This window comes from Solanum tuberosum, unplaced genomic scaffold (genome assembly GCF_000226075.1).
Source record: "Solanum tuberosum cultivar DM 1-3 516 R44 unplaced genomic scaffold, SolTub_3.0 scf00375, whole genome shotgun sequence".
NCBI classification, from domain to species: domain Eukaryota; kingdom Viridiplantae; phylum Streptophyta; class Magnoliopsida; order Solanales; family Solanaceae; genus Solanum; species Solanum tuberosum.
The window spans coordinates 131749-137543 of record NW_006239299.1 but is presented as its reverse complement, the minus strand read 5'-3'; positions in this window follow the sequence as shown (position 1 = coordinate 137543).

Sequence of the window (5795 nt, the reverse complement as noted above, 5' to 3'; positions counted from 1 at the left end):
AATATCATATTTTTGGGAGTAGTATTGAGCACCGATATGGGGGAGAGTTCAGACAACTCACAGCCCCCATAAACCATGTAGCCATCATGGGCAGAAAAGGGTCATACTTTTTAGATGATTCTTTTAGTGCTTTTATTAGCATAGACTAGTGGATCCACTTAGTGAGTTAGGTTCTATACCCCCGGCAAGGTATAGGACGGTCCTTGGCAGCATGAGATAAAACGTTGTATCATCACTATAGCTCTTAAGTGATGATTGTCGGTTAGAGAGAGTCCCACAACAGTATTTTGTATTTTCATATAAATCAGAAATATTTGTATTTTCATATACAGACAGAATTCATATTGTATCTTTGCATACATACAGAGTTATTATTGTAGTTCTAAATGCACAGAGTTGACATGTTTTAAACAGCTTTTCTTTATATTGCACTTGTTTTTAAACTGCTTTATATTGAAATCAGTTCAGTTTAGTTGAGTTGAGAAGAGCTAAGGTAAGTGTTTCTTTCAGAATCTTTTCAAGCCTATGTTATATTTAGCTTTCCAACTCGCATACTCGTACATTCAATGTACTAATGCCAGTTGGCCTGCATCTTATTATGATGCAGACGCAGGTAACCAGGATTAGAATCCAGCGCACCATTGATCCAATTGAGCTTCAGAGTTGTTGGTGAGCCTCCTTGCATTTCGGAGGATCCCTTTTTTCATTAATTTATCATTTTAGTTCATTAGGATGTTGTGGGCCTGTCCCGACATCCAGCTCAGTTGTTTTAGAGGCTTCATAGATAGTCAGTCAGATGTTAGATTATTCGTCATCATTTTGTTATTGGCTTATGTTCAGATTTGAGTTGTCATTTTGGCTAAGTTAAATGGTTATTTTTAAAACGTTATGAGTTTAGTTTGAGAAAGTTGAGTTATTGAGCATATGAATCATTTTCTTAATGCTTAAAGTCTTCCGCTGAGTAAGTAAGTCAGGCTAAGGGTTCACTTGGGCCAGCAAAGGTTCTCGAGTGTAGGCCACGTCCATGGTGTAGGCTCGGGGTGTGACACCTTCTTCATGCCCGGCCACCAATAAATTCATTTCAAATCACGATACATCTTGGTCACACCCGGATGAATAGAATATCGCGAACCATGAGACTCTGCCAACAATTTCTCAATCAAGTCATCTACACTAGAAAAATATATTCTCCCTTTCAAATTGAGCACACCATCCGCATCAAGACTCGTCTCTTATGCCTTATCATTCGCAGTCTTCTTCCTAAGCTCCTCCAAATTCTCATCCTCAAATTGTTTGGCCTAGATCTCCTCAATGAAGGTGGCCTTTACTTCAATACAAGCTAACACCCCACCTCTTTCTGAGATACCCAACTGCATGAACTTGGGCTCTATGGTCTCAATTTCCTTAGCCAAAGGTCGCTTGGTTGTACTTAAGCAAGCTAAACTACCCATACTCACCGTCTTACGACTCAAAGCGTCTGCCACTACATTAGCCTTACTCGGATGGTATTGAATGGTGACATCATAAACTTTAAGTAACTCCTTCCACCTTCACTGTCTCAAATTCAGATCCTTTTGAGTGAACACATGTTGTAAACTACGATTATCAGTAAATACCTCACATCTAACACCATATAGGTAATGTCGCCAGATCTTAAGAGCAAATACTATCGCTGCCAACTCCAAATCATACGTTAGATAATTTCTCTCATGCACCTTCAACTGACGCGAGACATAAGCTACAACATTCTTATCCTGCATCAACACCGCACCCAAACCGGAATGAGAAGTATCACAATAAACTATAGAATCCTAACCTTCCACCGGTAACGCTAGAATAGGTGTGGTGGTCAAAAGAGTATTGAGCCTTTGGAGGCTCTCCTCACATTTTTCAGTCCATTCAAATGGTATCTCCTTTTTGGTCAAATTAGTCAAGTGCGTGGCAACAGAAGTAAAGTTCTTCACAAATCGACGATAGTAGCTAGCGAGCCCCACAAAACTCCTAACTTCTGTCACAAAGCTAGGCCGAACCCAAATCTTAATAGCCTAAATATTTTGAGGATCTACCATTACCCCTTCTTTTGAAACTACATGTCCCAAAAATGCCACAAAAGTCAACCAAAATTCACACTTGGAAAATTTCGCATATAACTATTGCTTCTCAAGAACACCCAAAATAATACGAAGATGGTCGGCATGTTCTTCCTCACTTTTCGAATATACCAAAATATCATCAATAAAGACTATGACGAAAGAATCAAGAAATGGCTTGAACACCCTATTCATTGAACTCATAAAAGTTGCAGGCGCATTGGTCAAACCAAAAGACATAACCAAAAACTCATAGTGCCCATAGCGAGTCCTAAACGCCATCTTGGGCACATCATAAGGCCTAATTTTCAACTGATGGTAGCCAGACCTTAAATGAATCTTAGAGAAAACTGATGCACCTTGCAATTGGTCAAAAAGATCATCTATTCGTGGCAAAGGATACTTGTTTCGAATAGTGACCCTATTCAATTGCCGGTAATCTATACACATTCTCATACTACCATCATTTTTCTTAACAAACTAAACTGGAGCACCCCATGGGGAAGCACTAGGACGAATAAATCCATTGTCTAGAAGCTCTTGGATTTGAGCCTTAAGCTCTCTTAGTTCCGTCGGAGCCTTGCGATATGGAGGGATAGAAATGGGATGACTACCAGGATCTAAATCAATGCAAAAATCTATATCTCTATCTGGAGGCATACCAGGCAAGTCATTAGGAAACACTTCTCTAAATTCTGACACCACATGAATAAACTCAATAGATGGAGTCTCAACCTCAACATCCCTAACGTGAGCCAAATAAGCCAAACAATCCTGCTCTACCAGTTTACTAGCCCGAATAAAGGATATGATCTTAGCTTGTATAGGCTTGTATACCCCTTCCCACTCTAACTTTTCCCTTCTCGGAATTTCTAAAGTTACAGACTTAGTATTACAATTAAGCACATCATAATAGAGGGACAATCAAGTCATGCCTAAGATTATATCAAAATCAGTCATATCCAAAATCACCAAATCAACCCAAGTCTGAAAACCAATAAACAAAATAGGACAAGCATGATAGACATGGGTAACTATGACTTACTCTTCGACTGGGGTAGAAACATGGATAGGAGCATCAAATACATCACAAATCATATCAAACTTTGAGGCAAATCACACGGATACATAAGAAAAAGTAGAACCCGGATCAAACACCACATTAGCAATCCGATCACAGACAAGAATAGTACCTGTGATCATTGCATCAGACGCCTTTGCCTCATTCTTGCCCTGAAATCCATAATACTGAGCTATATCATCTTGACGAGCCGCTTCCCTGCCTGGTTGCGCGTTACCCCTGCCTACATTACCATTTTCTCTACCTCTACGGCCTTGCTGATTACCTCCCCCCCACCTTGTGGATGTCGTCTACCATTATTACCATTCCCCCGCGGGTACCACTGCACTAGACTGCTGCTGCGCGGAATCTAACACACGTGGGTGGGGACAATCTCTCCTCATATGCCTAGGTTCTCTACAGTTGTAATAAGTACGATCAAAAGATGGTCTGCCGCCTGTCAAAGGCACAACTCTCTGGCTATCCTGAAAATTATGGGATGGAGTTTCCGAGTAACTACTTACAGAGGCGGGCATAGCGGACTGAATTGGCTTGGCTGCAAGCGTTGGCCTTCTGAACCCTTGGAATAAGAACCTTGAAAGTTACCCAAGTTCTTGGCCCTTTTTTGCGCATGCCTTAGCTTGACCGTCTCGCCTCACCCCTCCACTTTCTTAACATAGTTTGTTACCTCATTGAAGCTCCTCCCTGCAAAAGTCATATGAACAGATAATACTTGCAACTCATAATTTAGTCCCCTAATAAATAACCGAATTCTCTCTTCCTCAGTCGTCACCAATTGAGTAGCATATGTAGACAAAGCATGGAACTTGGCCTCATAAGTAGCCACAGTCATACCACCTTGTTCCAAAGCCATGAACTCATCCTTTTTGTGATCTATCAAAGTCCTAGGCACATACTATTCTAGAAACAGAACATGGAATTGGGTCTAAGTAAGTGGAGGTAAAGTTGAAGATCTACATTCCATGTAGGCCCTCTACCACTGTTTAGCCTCACCTTGAAGTTGAAAGGACACAAACTCAACCCCATGCTGATGGATAATTCCCAACTTATGAAGCCTTCTATAACAATCTAAGATGAACTCATAAGCATCCTCATTCTCAGAACCAAGAAACACAGGAGACTTTAGCTTCAGAAACTTAGTCAACATTTCATGCTCATTACCAGTCATAATAGAACCCAACAAGGAACGGAAGAAAGCATCATTACCTCCAGTCCCACCCACCTTGGGCCAGTGCTAGCAACAGGAAGATTAGTAAGAGCTTGAGTAGCTTGAACAGAAGGAAACACTCCAAGACCAACCAACCCTTTCAAGAATGACATGATCTGTCGAGCTAACACTAGGTCTATGGGAGGAACATCGGTAGTCTCGGCCTGCACCTCTTCCTCTTGTCCCACATCCTCAATATTTTCAACATCAACATTCTCCTATTTAATCTCTTCATGATGCGCAAGAGGTTCCTATTCACAGGAGCATTCTCATCAGGAGCTCCATTTCCAGCAAGCGTTACTCTTCCACGGCCTCTACCCCTAGCTCTTCTTCTACCCCTGCCTCGATTGCGATCTCTCGCTGCAGATTCCTCAGCTGGAGCATTGACGGGAGCTACGGGCCTAACGCCGCTGAATGTAGTATTAACCATCTGCGAACAGAAGAGTGAAGGAAGTTAGATACCAATTGGAATCAAGTCATAGCACGAAAGGAGACAAGAGAAAACAGAGAGATTTCCTAAAGTTCTATAGCCTGTCGAAGAAAATTAAAGGCGTCCCCGTACCGTTTTGCGAGACTCTACTAGACTCATTTTCGTACATCTAGAACAACGAACCTACGCTCTGATACCAACTTTGTCACGACCCAGACCATCGTGATTGGCACCTACAGTAACCCTCCGGTGGGAGAACCACTACTACAACCCAAACCAAGCAACTAAACCAAAACTAAATCATTTAAGTTACGGAAGCAAGTTAAATGTTAAGGAAAGAAATAGAGTTCCCATAAACTACATCAAAATTCTAACAACGAACTAAACAATGCAGAAGAAATAACCTAGAACCTGAAAGTCAATGTACCAAAACATCTAAAGTTCAACTAGTCTAAACAAGAAGGGATACAACCCCAAACTAATGCACTAATAACTAACTAGAAAAGTCCAAGTCCGAAATGTGGACATAGGCGAAAGAGAATCCATGGCAGTCCGAAAGAATTGGCTCACCCTTGAATTCGATCGATCACTGATCTCCTAAGCGAGATCTATTAGTAGCCGCTTGAAAATGCCATGTACTCAACAAAATCAGATCAAGTGCAGTATCAGTACACAACCACAGTGTACTGGTAGGATCACGCGGCTCTCCCACTAAGTGCAACATACATAAGTCAAACAACAATATAATCACATGAATATATCAAACATATACAATATCATCAATATTTACGAACAACGAACAACTTCACATGTCTAAAAATACATAATTATGACAAGTCATTAGTCCTCTCATGGAACCCAAACAATTAGCATACTAGAGTGGGGTACCCGATCCAATTATTATGCCGAAACGTGGCAACCGATCCCATAAATATGTCGAAACATGGCAACCGATCCAAGTTAGTTATGCCGGAACGTGGCAACCGA